The sequence below is a fragment of the Cervus elaphus genome, chromosome 19 (assembly GCF_910594005.1).
Source record: "Cervus elaphus chromosome 19, mCerEla1.1, whole genome shotgun sequence".
Classification (NCBI taxonomy): Eukaryota; Metazoa; Chordata; class Mammalia; order Artiodactyla; family Cervidae; genus Cervus; species Cervus elaphus.
Genome location: NC_057833.1, coordinates 84140951 through 84156334, shown reverse-complemented (window position 1 = coordinate 84156334; position 15384 = coordinate 84140951). Strand labels below are relative to the sequence as shown.

Genomic DNA, 15384 nt, shown 5'->3' with positions numbered 1-15384 from the left:
AGAAAAGCGCTGTAATTACTCATATCGCAATTCAGAAATAACCATTGTTAATATTTTTATGAATGAACATCATGAAATTTTGTGAAAGTATGTTTTACAAAAAAGTTATTTTCTTAGGATGTATTCCAAGGTGTAAAATGCTAAGCCAAAAGGAGTGTGTGTATATGCCTATTGTTTTTAATGATTCTAGAAACATACATCCATTTTCTTCTCTCCAGAAAAATGGCAAATTTATATTTCCAATATCAGTGTAGGAGTAGGCCCATCTTTCCATGTTCTCCTTGAGTGATACCACTCTAAATCTTTGACAATTTGATAGATGAAATAATGAAGTGCATGTTTCAATCTGCACCTAAACATCTTTCTATTTACCTAGTAGACATTTTGTGTTCATTCACAAAGCCTTTCTTCAAACACTTTTGTCCATTTTAAAAGAGAGTATCTAAATCAGACCTCAAAGTCATGAAAGGCTTCCCCAAATAAGGGAGGGATATACCTGTTCTTGAGTTCTAAATTCTAACTAATGAGAATTAGATAAGAAGGAGAGGGAGAATACTCTAGACGGAAACATACATGTGAAGGTTCAGAGGCCTAACCTGGCACAGTGAGTTCAGAACAATGATAGTTCCAGCTGATTTCACTGGGGGTGAGGTGGGAGGGGGAGTGTACAGACAGGCAAGAGGGGAGGAAACCAGAGAGGGGCAGGAACTGGACCCCAGACTGTCTTGTGTGCTAACCTCAGCAATCTGAACTTTATTCTGAAAACTATGGGAAAAGAAACAAAGACTTTTAAGCTGGGAAGTAACATGATGAGGTTTCTGTTTGAGAAAGACATTCCAGCAGTTGAGTGAAAGTGTGGAAATCAATTAGAAGGCTAATGTAATAATCCATGCAATAAGTGCTAAGACTCTAAACCAAATAGGTGGCAGAAGTTAATAAACAGGAAGGCACTGATTAAAGAGTCAGTGAGAAAGAATTCACAGAAGAGGAGGAGGAGAGAGTAAAAAGGGAAGAATCTTGGGTTTCTAATTTAGGTACTAGAGGACTAAGGTTATCACTTCCAACACGTTTTTTGTTTTTGTTTCATGGGAGGTGGTCATAGAAAACATGAAGGGTTTTATTCTGAATATGTTGTTTGAAGAGGTAACACACATGGATCATCCAAGTGGTGATGAGTGGATAAAATGTGAATGTAAAAACCTTCAGGTCAGCAGCAAGATCTGCGTGGGAGAGGCAGCTCTGAGAGCTCACTCAGAGTGTGTGCATATAGTGAGAAGGGCTCTGGGTTGAGGATCATAGACATTTCTGGGCTAAAGAGAAGAAAGGAATTCTTAGGAGGGATCCTAAGAAACAACTTTCAAGGATGCTGAAGGAGAAACTTTCAAAATGGAGATCGTTAGTGTTGGGTGCTGCTGAGAGATCAAGAAAAAACAAAAATTACCCACTGAATTTGCCAGTGTGAGGATCATTGGTAACCTCAGTAAGTGAGATTTCAAAAACAAACCCCAAAGACTATGGCATAGTTCCAAAGACTATGTATGTATGCACAAGAGGTATGTATAATTAAAAATATCTGTCAACAGAAGTCCAAAAGAACTAAGTAGAAAAAGTCCTAAATGATAAGAAAGCATTGTATTCTAGTTTGAGATTTTTCTTTCTAAGTGGCACATGAAATGAGTGTTTTACAATGTTCAATTTGATGAAATATCAGTCTAAACATGTTGTATCAGGGGTAGAAAGCAGAGAGGGAGGGAAATTAAGAGATGATATTTTGAATATTTACATTTATTCCTCCTCAGGTCTTCTTGCACACTGCCTGCCCACCTCCCCCAAGCCTTTCATCTTCTCTGTTCCTTCATTTCCACAATGGGCCAGAGTCTGTTTTCCCAATTTCTGTCTAAGTGGTTCATATGCACTCTAAGTGGTTCAGCATTCATTCAACACTTCCTATTACCTCCACGTTAATCGGTGTATGACTGTGTTAACAAGTACTCTCCAGTGGCTCCTGGTATTCCTTCAGAGCAAACATCCCGAAGTGGATTTCTTATGAAATAAAGGTACAGAGACAGCCAACAAGAAAAGTTAGAAGGGAGAACTGGATTTTTTTTTTTTTTTTTGAAGGATGAGAGCCTTAGCAGGTGAAGATGGGATTTAACTGGTGGTGAAGATCCCTTAGAGAAGGAAATGGCAACCTACTCCAATATTCTTGCCTAGAAAATCCCAATGAGCCTGGCAGGCTATAGTCCATGGGGTCTCAAGGAGTCAGACACAACTGAGCACGCACATGCATATAAGCAAAAAGGAATTCAACAAAGGTACAGAGTTATATAGATATTCTACCATATAATTAAGAGAGAGCTTTGCGTGTTTGGAGAAGTAGCAGGAGTTTGGTATTGGTAAGGCTGAAAATGTACAGTATGGATTTTATAGTTTTAAGGTCTCCTTCAAATATTAAGAACAAAAATAGGAATGTAAACTCGATCTTCAAAGAACCTAAGAAACATCAGTAGCCCCAAATCACTGTATATGAAGACAGAAAACTGCAGTGGGATAGTAAGTGACTTAGCAGAGTAGAGAATGAAGGGATACTAATGACAAACAAACCAATTCCCCCTGCACAACCCCAGAAGGCCCAGGTTAGAAGGTACCAAGAATCACAGAAAATGGGCGAGGGTAGAGGACGGAACACAAGGGGAGTGCTTACAAGTTTGAAAGGAATAGAATTCTCCCCACTCTTACTCCACAAACTCAGAAAATCCTCCCTCCTTTCCTGCTAAGACAGGAATCCTATTTGTTGGTGAAAAAACCTGAACCAGAAAAACATCAACCTCAGGCCATCACATACAGAGAGGATGGTAAAGGACTAAAGGTAAAATTGACTAAAGGTCTACTTTCTGAATAAGCCCACCAGTCTCCTTATCCCAGCTCAAGTCCAGGTCAGTCACCAAAACCAGGTTTATTATCTCCAGCTCCCAGCCCCCACTATGGGTTAAAGAATTCTCTTCTGGAGATTAGAAAGCCCATCTAATCACATGATCACCTAATTGACAAAGGAACTCTATTCCTTTCAAACTTTTAAACACTCCCCCTGTGTTCACTAATTGACAACTGCTACTCCAAAACAGAGCTTCCTCTCAGCTCTTTGAGAGTGTGCTAAGTCGCTTCAGTCACGTCTGACTCTCTGCGACCCCATGGACCGTAGCCTTCCAGGCTCCTCTGTCCACGGGATTCTCCAGGCAGTGCTGGAGTGGGCTGCCCTGCCCTCCTCCAGGGTCTCTTCACGACCCAAGGATCAAACTCGCGCCTCTTACACCCCCTGCACTGACAGGTGGGTTCTTTACCACTAGTTCTACCTGGGAAGCCCCTCAGCTCTTAGAGTCTCACTTTTATTTTAAATCAGCTTTACTGTTGTATAATTTACAGAGTAAAAATGTTCATATTAGATGTATAGTTCAAGGAGATTTAGCAAGAACCACTGTCCTAAAAGAGAGGGAAAATTTACATTGTCCTCAAACTATTTCTGTGCCCCTTCCCAATCAATTTTCCTACCCTGAAATATTTGACAACTGCTCATCTGAGTCCTATCACCATAGATTCGTTCTGCCAGTTCTAGATCTTCACATGATTGAAGATGTGTATATATGAGATGTACATATATTTTCAGTTTGGCTTCTTTCATTTTGCATAATGGCTTTTAGATTCATCCATTTTACTGCATGCATCAATAGTATACACCTTTTTACTGTTTAGTGGATATTCTACTATATAATTAAATATACCCAAATTCATCTTATCTATTCAGTTAATGGACATCTGGGTTGTTTCTAGTTTGGACTGTTATGAATTAAAACTTCTAAGAACTTTCAAGTAAAAGTCTTTTTTGTCAATAAGCATTCATTTCTTTTGGGTAACTAACAATGGAATTAATAAGTCATGAGAAGTGTATGTTATATAAAAACCTGCAAAATAGTTTTTCACAGTGGTTCTGCCATTTTATGGTCTCATCAGCAACACTCAAGAGCGCTAGTGGCCCTACAAACTTTTGGATACTTGTCAGTTTCCTTAATTTTAGCCATTTTAGCAGGTGTGAAGTGGTATCCCACTGTGGTTTTAATTTGCATTTCCCTGATGACTAATGACGTTGAGCAATTTTCATATGCTTTTTAAAAAATTGGTGTATAGTTGCTTTATAATGTTGTGCTAGTTTCTGCTCTACAACAAAGTGTCATATGCTTATTATTAGCAATTCATATGCATCTTTTTTTTGGGTGAAGTTTCTATTCAAATCTTTTGGGTTGCTTTTGACTACTGAGTTCTAAAAGCTCATTTACATATTTTAGATGTAGATATTGTCTGTGGTCTGTGGCTTTCCTATCCAGTTTCTGAGCAGTAGCTTTAGAAGAGTAGGAGATTTTAATTCTACTAATTTTTATTAATTTAATTAATCAAATTATCTTCTGTAGTTAATAAATTTGTATCCTGTCTTAGGATTTCTGTCTATCTTAAGGTCACAGATGCTTTAAGGTTTTTAGGGGTTTCAAGTGTTATGTTTAGGTCTATAATCTATTTTGAATTAATTTTCATGTACAGTATGAGGCTGAATTTCAACATTACCCAGCATCACTTGTTCAAAAGACTATCCTGTCCCCACTGAACAGTGTTGGAGCCTCTGTTGAAAAGCAAATCACCATACATATAGATTTATTTCTGGATTTTCTATTCTTTTGTCTTTGTATCTACCAATACCATTCTGTCTTAATTATTGTAGCTTTATAATAAGCCTTAAGATAATAATGTAAATGCACCATTTCTTCTTTTTCAGAATTGTTTTGGCTATTCTAGGTCCTCTGCACTTCCATAGTGATACTGGAATCACTGTGCCTGTTTTCACAAAGAAACATGCAGGGGTATTAACTGGAATTTCATTTAATCTAAATCTCCATTTGGTGACAATGGAGACCTTAACAATATCAAGTCTCCAATCATTATAATCCATGAACATAAATGTATCTCTCCATATATTTACATACTCTTTCATTTCTCTAAGCAATGTTTATAGGCCTTTCATTAAATTTACTCCCAAATATTTCATGTTTTATGATGCTAATACAAATGGTACTGTTATACTAATTTCATTTTCCACTGTGTTTGTTGTTGGTATAGAAAACTACAGTTGATTTATGATATTGATCTTATCACTTGCCACTTGGCTAAATTCACTTATTAAATAATTGGGGGGGGGGTGGTAAATTCCTTGGGATTTTCCATATAGACAATCGTACTGTCTGAGACTAGAGAGTTTTATTTTTTTCCTTTCCAATACTTACTGCCTTACTGACTACTGCACTGGTTAGAATCTTCAGAACTATAACTGAATAGAAATGTGAGTTCAGAAATCCTTGCCTTGTATCTGATCTTAGGGAAAAGTACTGTCTTTCACCATAATGACAGCTGCAGCTTTTTTAGTAGATATCCTTTATCAGATTGAGAAAGTTCTATTTCTAGTTTGTTGAGATTTTTTAAAAATCTCATGAAGTGGTTTAGTTCTGTTAAATATCTATTCTGAACCTGCTGAGATGGTCATATAATTTTTACCCTTTATTTTGCTAATGTGATGGAAGAGGGGTGAGAAAACTGAAATTCAGCTTCAGGCATGGGCTATTTTGGTAGGGCATCCAGAAGCGATACTTCCCACTCAGATGAATATACATGGCAGTAAAGAGACAGGAGTTGAAAATAAAAACTTGGGAGTAAGTACCAGATAAAGGTTTTAAAGCCACAAGAGTGGACAAGACTGATCTGCACAGAATGAGAAATGAGACAAAGACAAAACTCTGAGGAAGCCTGATAAGTACAGGGTGAAGAGAAGGATACAAGGAAGGAAACAGAGAATGAATTTTCAAAAGGGAGGAAGAGAACCAGTCAAATGTGACATGGAAGTCAAGGGAGGAAAGTGCTACATTCTTCCAATATTCTGAATTCCGAAGAAGTTTGTGTACTAATAAACATTAAAACTATACCTTTCTTTTGTACATGTTTCTCCCTCATTTCATGTAGAAATTTGAGGAGTTAATAAAACCTTAAACAGCATACATATAATGATGGAAAATAGAGAATGTTACACAAATTTTTATGTTGCTATTTGTGTGTTCTATTTCAGGAAACATCTGGAGCAGAGAGTATGAGGTAAAGAACTTCCACCACGTATCTCAGCTGATGAAAGGGTTCAAGAAGAAAATGATCTGCATAAATCATAGACGCAAGGGACAACTGTTTGAATATCCGTGTTACTTAAATAGGACATTCTGAAGACTAGATAGGGAAAAATTGTAGAAAAGCGCCTAAAACTTTTTTTTAACAGAGTACACAAGGTGTGATGATTCAGAAGGAATGAGTCATGTAGAAATAATACAATAATCTGCCTGGAAAACACCGACACTCTGTAGTGGATGACTCAGTATGGAAACTGATCCCAAGAGAACAGTTTAGAGGGATACAAAAACATATACTACAGAGCTACTTGTGGGATAAAAAAAGGAGACCTGGAATATTTTATCTGTTGTATTCACTTTAAAAATTGTTGAGAAAATAAGAGATCTCATAGAAGGCAATATTTTTCTGATGCTCAAAGAAATTATATATATGAACATGAAAGAACAATTAATGTTCTAGGTTTAACACTGATGTCTTGATGAGGCTAAAAGTAAAATAAGAACATCTCAGCAGCAGGCCTCATTTGAGCATACAGGAACTAGGAAGTGCTTAAAGACTTACTTTTTTCCTTACCTCAGTGGAGAAGGAGGAAATGTGGCTGAGGCAAAAAGCACCAGGGCAGGCAGGAGTTCCTTGTCCAAGCTTCTACTTCTGCACTGACAAGCTCAGTAAGATGGTCAAGTCAATGCCCTCACTGGGATTCACCTTCTCTTCTGGAAAAATAGGACAAGAGATGGTTCTGGGGTCTAGGGAACACAAGAAAAGCAAAACATTCTTTCTTGCTTTGAATTACAAAAAAGCAATATTTTACCCAAAATCTATTCTGTATTTTTTGATGTGGAAAGCACAATGAACTGGCTATTAATTTCTTAAAAATATTAATGTATTTGGCTGTGCTGGGTTTTAGCTGAGGCACACAAGAGCTTTAGTTGTGGCATATGAACTCTTAGTTGTAGCATGTGGGACCTAGTTCCCTGACCAGGGATCAAACCTGTGCCCCCTGCATTAGGAGTATGGAGTCTCAGCCACTGGACCACCAGGGAAGTCCCTGAACTGGCTATTAATTTTTAATGTATGTAATTTGCAAAACTACTGATTTCTGAGTATTTGCTCTAAGTGGCAAATCATGAAGTTAAACTTTGTGCATGTGTGCACGCTCACTCACTCAGTCATGTCTGAATCTTTGCAACCCCATGGACTGCAGCCCACCAGGCTCCTCTGCCCATGTGATTTGCCAGACAAGAATACTGGAGTGGGTTGTCATTTCCTTCTCCAGGGAATCTTCCCAACCCAGGGATCAAAGTGGAGTCTCCTGCATCTCTTGCATTGGTAGATGGATTCTTTACCTTTGAGCTACCTGGGAAGTCTGGTGATTAAACTTTGACCATTTTATAATTAAAAAAATCTCTATAATACATTCCAAAACATCAACAATAGCTATCTCTGTTGCTGGTAGTACTTTAAGTTACTCTGATTCATATGTTCCCCTTTTCTAAGGCTTTTCTTATTTTGGAGCAGATCATATAAAGATAAAATCACATTCTGTAGATGAAAATCATTTGGATGATTTAGAAGAAAATATATACAACCCAGTTTAATAAACATTTGATGCTACTACAAGCCAGGTACTCTTCAAGACAAGGAAACTACAAATGCTATAATTTTGCCTCAAGTGAGCTTACAGTGTAAGTAGGCAGAGAAAAGAATATTTTTTATATCAAGGAAGGCACCCCAGAGAGCAGGACTGCCAAGCCGAGTTTGGAATGGAGCAGAAGCAGTGGCTGTTGAAAGAAAGGGAAGATGCCTTGTGGATAAAGAGGGCCAGGCAGGAGGTGGCCTGGGAGGTATGAGGAGCTCCTGGGAGTTTGGTGTTATTTCAATGTCAAGTGTGAAGAGAGGCTTCTAGGTGCTACCACTAAAGGGGTGGGGAAGAGGCAAGAGCATCAGAGAATCCCTGAGCGGCTTCAGTGGGGGTAAGGGGGCCTCGGTCAGGTTTACACTGTGGGCGTATCACTGTGTAGCGCCGCGGAGGACAGGGCTGGGGAAGCGAGACCAAAGCCAGGCAGAGCAGGTAGGAGGGCTCTGTAGAGAGATTTCAGAAGACAATTTACAGTGAGGCTGTAAATGAAGGCAGCTCAAAGGCTCATGTGACTACCCGTGATCACAAATCTATGAGTACGACCTGAATGTAAGTTACCTTTATTTCTTTTTTAAAATTTCTTTCTTTCTGTTTGGTGCTGGGTCTGTTGCTGCGTGGACTTTTCTCTAGGTGTGGGGAGCAGGGGCTACTTACTGCTGTGGCTTCTCTTGCCATGGAGCCTCATGTGGGCTCAGTAGTTGTGGCTCCCGGGCCCTAGGGCACAGGCTCAAAAGTTGTGGTGCGTGGGCTTAACTGCTCCAGAGCATGTGGGATCGTCCCTGATTAGGGATTGAACCTGCGTCTCCTGCACTGGCAGGCAGATTCTTTACCACAGAGTCACAGAGGAAGTCCATAAGTTATCTTTAAATCCTGTTCTCTTCTGTATCCCTGTGCAAGTACAAATTCTGGCCAAAGCTGACAACAGATCCTGCATTCAGTTTTATTAGGTAATTACGGATCTTTAAAAAGAAAAAAGGACTATTTATTTAAGTACCCAAAATGTTTAGGGTATCACAGAAAACAAGCAAAGCTCCTGACTGTAGGAACTTACAAAATAAATGAGGCAAAAAAGAATAAATCAATTCATTCAACTGGAGTATACAGGGGTATACTGGGGGGCACTTCTGGGTCTTGATGGAAATCATATTCTAGTGACAGTTCCTTTTAGAACATAATTTTTACATCCACCTTTCTTTTTCTGACAAGTTTATTGTGGTACAAGTGAGCAGAGACGCTCTCCAGAGGCAAGTGGGCAATTCTAGGTGATGACCAGGAACTTGGAGTAAAATAAATAGAAACCTGAGTCAGGGGAAAACTTGCTTGAATGGGACAATAACAGACCAGAGAAAAATCCCAAAAGATGGCATGGATGGCAGTAGCTGAGGAGGAGTCTGAAATTGCTTTGAACGTGGCTTGGTTTGACAGATTTGACAGATCGAAGTCATAACTGTTTATTTCTTAAACAACAGTTTTAATCTTTGTAAAAGTAATGACTGTAGAAATAAGACATGACTGCTGGAAAAAAAAAAAAAGAGAAAGAGAAAATACAAAGAGGAAAATAAAGATCACACCCAGAGACAGTATCAGTATGAAGATCTTCCCCCTTTTTGACTTTTAACACACACATAAACATACACATGAATAGACATGTGGAATTTTGCAAATATTTATCAATTTTTAAAACAAGAGTGAGACAATTATAGTTTATTATCTGCCTTTTCCACTTAAGATAGGAAAACACCTTTTCATGAAAATAAAAATCAATGGCATACATCCTAGATACAATCTGTGGACATACCAAATTTACTTGTTCAGCTCTTTACTAAGGCACATTAAAGCTCTATAATAAGAAAGGTGCATAAAGGAAGCAAGCAGCAAGCAAATAATAAAACCAACTTCAGCTGTGGCAGTATTTTCAATATTTTAAAGGTGGAAATAGGTAAGACATGGAAGCTCAAGAGATTTTAGTGTTCCAGACACAAGATGAATAATGTCTGATTCTGGAATTCTTTGTGGATGAAGAATTTCCAAAAGGGAAGCTGGAAAAAAAAGAAAAGACTGCAGCCCAACACACACTAAAAATGAAGTAATTTCAAATCTTCACATCTGCAGAACAGATAGAATGTCAAAGACAGCACCCAGACAACCAAAAGCAGTGGGTGGACTGCCAGGGAGAAACCAAGTGCCATTCTGGTGACCGTCCACAACCACGGCTTTCCCAGGAAGTGGCACATGAGCTCTAACACAGAGCGCACTGAACTTTTCTCGTAAGATGCTACGCCACCTTAAGACTTCATGGACCCTCTTCAGGCCTCGCTTCCTCCAGCGCTTGGCTGGGCTCTGTGAATTACAAACTGAGCTCGTCAGAGTTCCCTTGGAAGCTGCCAATACTAGCCATTTCCCACTGAAATTAGAATAGTTCTGCTGTTATCTGCTTTACTGGGTTGGCCAAAAAGTTCCTTCCATTTTTAAGTAAAATAAAAGGCACATTTTTCATTTTCACCAAGAACTTCATTGAACAATGTATTCACTGTTTTGTTCCACTATCTTCTGCCATTTTTCAGGCAACTTCATAATTTCATCTTTGCAAAACTTTTTCTCTTTTTGAGCAAAGAACTGTTCCAGGTGGTTTTTTACAGTCTTTTAGGGAATTGAAATTTTTCCAGTAAGAGAATTTTTTAAAGACTGAAATAAATGGAAATCTGAAGTTGCAATATCTGATGAATATGGTGGATGAATCAGAATTTCCCAGTCAAGCTGTAACAGTTTTTGCCTGGTCATCAAAGAAACATGCAGTCTTGCTTATCCTGATGAAAGATTATGAGCTTCTGTTCACAAATTTTGGACACTTATCATCGACCACTGCTTTCAGTTAATCTAACTGGGAGCAGTACCTGCTGGAATTAATCGTTTGGTTTTCTGGAAGGAGTTCATAAAAGAGAACTCCCTTCCAATCCCGCCATATACACCACATCACCTTTTTTGGATGAAGACTGGCCTTTGGTGTGGTTGGTGGTGGTTCATTTTGTTTGCCCCATGATCTCTTCTGTTCCACATTATTGTACAGTATGTACTTTTCATCACCTATCACAATTTGTCTTAAAAAATGGAATGTTCTGGTTATGTTTCAGTAGAGAATCACAAGTGTAAATATGGTTAAGAAGTTCTTTTTCGCTTAACTTATGCAGAATCATTCAACATAACCAAGCTGGTGTAAATGACTTTCAAATGTTTATTGATTTGGATATTTTGACTAAGTTGGCTATCTCCCGCAGTATAGTGTTGATTGTTCTTAATTAATGTCTCAGTTTGATCGCTATCAAATTCAACTGTTCTACCATAAAGCATCATTCAGCAAAGAATCTCTAGCATGCAACTTTGCAAACCACTTTTGACATGTTCAGGCTTCCCTCATAGCTCAGTTGGTAAAAAATCCACCTGCAATGAGGAGACCCCGGTTCAATTCGTGGGTCTGGAAGATCTGCTGGAGAAGGGGTAGGCTATCCACTCCAGTACTCTTTGGCTTTCCTTGTGGCTCAGCTGGTAAAGAATCCACTTGCAATGCGGGAGACCTGGGTTCAATCTCTGGGTTGGGAAAATTCCCTGGAGAAGGGAAAGGCTACCCACTCCAGTATTCTGGCCTGGAGAATTCCATGGACTGTATAGTGCATGGGTCGCAAAGAGTTGGACACGACTGAGCGACTTTAACTTTCACTTGGCATGTTCGATCAGTCACAGCACCTTCTCTATACACTGCAAAAATCTTTCCTTACATTTCAGTTGTGTTTTTACTTTTCTTGAAATAATAAAGCATAATATGCTGAAAATACTGCTTCTTTTCTTTCATTTTCAATATTAAAATGGCTATACAAAAATTCACCTATTTTGGTAAGTTTTCTAAAAAATGTGTGCTGATGTGACAGCTGTAACGACACAACCTGACAAAATTGTGTTGAGTGAAGTTAAATACACTGAGCCCTATAGAGCCATCTTACAGGAAAAACTGAATGAACTCTTTGGCCAACCCAATATATATCGGATGGATCTCTAAAAAATATTTTATTTGAAGAAACACAAATAGCTCAAAGTTATTCTTAAAAATCATGTGATTAAAAAAATAACATTCACCATTCAGACTGTTAATCACAAAGGTAAAAATATAAATTTATAATGAAGGGATCTGAAAGTCACCACCATAATACCTTAGTTAAACTTAGAATCACTAACGGTGGGATAATCAGATAATATGTACCTCCCAATTGGATGCAATATGAAGGCTGAATATCATGCATGGACTTTTCTTGCCAAGAATATATAGCTTTAATCAAACTTTCAGATTTAACATTCAATTATAGGAAATACAAGCAATAGAGAAATAAGTTTTAAACCACCATAGGTAAACAGAGAAGTTCATGATATGGCTCATTCTGTAAGATAACTGGCCAGGTCTCTTCAATAAGTCAGTATCATGAGGGAAAAAGCACATATGTGGAGCTTGGAAGGGGGCGTGGTGGAAAAAGTATCAACTATAAGCGCCCTGAGGTGGGAACACGTCTTAATATTTTAGCAAGGTGAGAATCCCAGTGTGACTAGACTTTGACTTTTACTGAGTGAGATAGGAAGCTACTAAGGAATTTTAAGCAGAGAAATTACATGATCTGACTTACTTTTAAAACAAGATCATTTTAGTTGCTCTTATGGGAACAGACTACAGGGGACAAGGGTAGAAGTAGGGAGACCAAAAAAGGGGGCCAAATTTGCCTAGAATATTCCAGGCAAAAGATGATGTTGGCTTGAACCAAGTGACAGTAGAGGAAAGGTGAAAAGTCAGATTCTAGATATATTTTGAAACAAGAGCCAATGGGACACATGTGAGGGCTCTGTTGAAAAGAGAGAGGTCGAGGGTGAATCTAAGGGTTGATTTTTTTTTAAAACCGTTGTTTGTTTTCCTGAACAATTGGAAGAAGAAAACTGAGATAATTCAGACTGGGAAGACTGCAGGAAGAACCAATTCATTGGTGGGAGATGAAGCAGTGGTGGCAAGAAGGTCAGTAATTCAAGTTTGGCTGTTACTTTTGAGGTACGCACTAGACATTCAGATAAAGATGTGCAGAATGCTGTTAGAGAATTAAACCTAGACTTCTGGGGAGAGATTTAGGCTGGTATAAATCTGAGACTCATATTTAAAGCCTTGAGACTAGATGAGATCACCAAGGGAGGGAATATAGAAAGAAAAGAAATACATATATATCCTATAATAAATCTTATTCTTTAAGATTCTACAGAAATCCGTGTTTCTATATAGGAACAGAATAAGAAAGAACCAACCGTGGCTAAGCCAAGGTGCTGTTCAATAGAACTGTCTGAGGTGATGAAATATTTTATATATCTGTGCCATTCATGTGGCTATCGAGCACCTGAAATATGGCTAATACAACAGAATAGTTGAAAATTTAAATTAAGTAGCTACATGAGCTAATGGCTACAGGAGAGTAGTAGCTACAGTACTTAAGAGTCTGAGGGAATGAAGCGGAATCAGCAGAGAAGAGAGAAAAGAAGTGGTCAGAGAGAGAGAAATTGTGAGATAGTTCTCCATGGGTCTCTCATATTTCTGTGCACATTGCAAGCAAGGCACTGCATGTCTTGATAATTAGTGATAAGATATTTTATATAATATGACAGTTCCATATGATCTTTTTCAAGAATGTCTGTATAGCAAACGACCTTGAACACTTGATACTGCCTCCCTCTGGAGCAAAGAGAAGGCATGCTAATTGCCCATCATAAAAGACTTGCATTCTCTAAGATCAGGCTTCCTTTCTAATAACACAACCTACCACGCCGGTAGCTGTAGTTTCCCCCTTTCGCACTGCCTCAGAGTGACTGGGGCTAAGGGAACCAGTACAGAAAGACTCCTACTGTGGCTACTGCTATTGCTGTGTTTATTACAGACAATTTACCTACCTCTGATCCAGAAGTCTTGTGCCTTCTACCACCATTCAGGAAACTAATGGAGTTTCTGCCGTGTAGTGGTTATCACGTTTACCTCACACCATTCATGAAACTGGCAAGCTAAACTGTTGGCTTACAAATAGGGTAAAATCTAAGATATTGCACAGTTTTTGACAAATATTTTAAAGTGAATGAGGTATTTCAAGGAGGAGACAGTGGTTAACTCTATTCCTGAATGTTAAACCAGATAAGTATAGAGAAATGTGTTGATGAAATTTGGGAAGCAGAAATATGACTGGCTTGAGTTAAAAAAAAACAAAAAAAAAAGAATGGGAAGACAGAAACTATTGATGGAATATAGACAACTCTTCCAAGACATTTTGCTGTAAAGTTTAGCTGAAATAAGGCAATAGTTAGAGAAGAAGGTGGAGTCAAGGAGAATTATTTTTAAGATGGGGCAATACAAGCATATTTTCATGTATAAGACAATGACTCAGAGAGGGTAAAACTGATATAAGAGAAAGAATTACAAAGCACTTAGGCTAAAAGGAAAGAAAGCAGAGTACATGGATACCATGGCAAAGAGTGGGTAAGTATGGTGGTGAAAGCTTTCGAAAGTTCGTTTTCTTCTGTTTCTTTTCTGAACTAGAAGTAAGGTCAATAGCTGAAAGTGAAGAATAGGGAGATGGTGGAACATGTAAGGAGACTGAAGACATGCAAGAATCATCTAGGGGAAATGAAACAGAAAATGACTAGGGAAATCTAGTATGATTGACAGGCAGCATTATGGGCCCACTTGAAGTTATGATCATTAATTTGACAAGCACCCAGCCACATGGTTTTATAGGCATGGAACAGGCAAAGAATTGGATTTGATCAGTGCTGTGGATTAGCCAGGCAAGGCTGCTGAAGTGAGAGGGAGGCAAAGGACCTGAGGATGTATGCAAGGTAGAGATGATGATGATGACAACGATGGACTCCAAGCTTCTATCCTATCTCCAGAAATTGTAACCCATTCACTGAGCCCTATAGAACACATGTGTAGACATCAGCGAATTCCCCAGATCTTGGATCTCTTCTTTGAAACTTCCTTCAACTTCCTCATTTAAATTGAATCTGTACTTTCCCCTGAGGATGCTGCTTTCCCTGTAGCCCTCTTAGATGATGACTCTCTTCCACACCCTTCAAACATGAGGCCTGGTAGGAGCCCTTCTTGTTCTTCTTTGCTTCTGTGCCTGCCCTCCCCCTAAATCCCCTGCTCTGAGTCACATATCATTCAATTCCACCACCCACCTGCCTTCCTTAATGCAGGATTTAAGGCTTCCCAAAGTCACTCCCTTTCATTCCTTGATTTTAGCTTTTGGCGCACTGTCACTCCCACAGTATTTCTAGTGTATTTCCTATTGATTTTGACAGTCAGATAATCCATCTGATATCCTGGCCTCTTTGGTTCTTGACCTTTTCTCTACTATGTTAAATATACTCTTCTTGTTCTCTACTCTGTCTCAGCCACCTTCTCCCATGATGTTACCCTAAGCCTTCAGAACATCCAGAAGTATATTTTAAGAGCCACACATCTG

At 38.7% G+C, this 15384-nt stretch overlaps 1 protein-coding gene across 4 annotated transcripts in view; it reads right to left on the bottom strand.

Annotated features, from left to right (window-relative positions):
* Positions 1–15384, bottom strand: part of PPP2R3A (protein phosphatase 2 regulatory subunit B''alpha) — a 228811-nt gene that overhangs the window by 170877 nt on the left and 42550 nt on the right. The window contains exon 2 of one of the 4 annotated variants that reach the window (XM_043874682.1): positions 6787–6959. The exons of 1 other annotated variant lie outside the window; for it this stretch is intronic. The gene's annotated coding sequence lies outside the window, so the exon portion shown is untranslated. Of the gene's footprint in view, positions 1–6774; positions 6960–15384 lie in introns of all 4 variants that reach the window. 2 more of the 4 variants (XM_043874683.1, XM_043874681.1) reach the window with 2 other exon arrangements.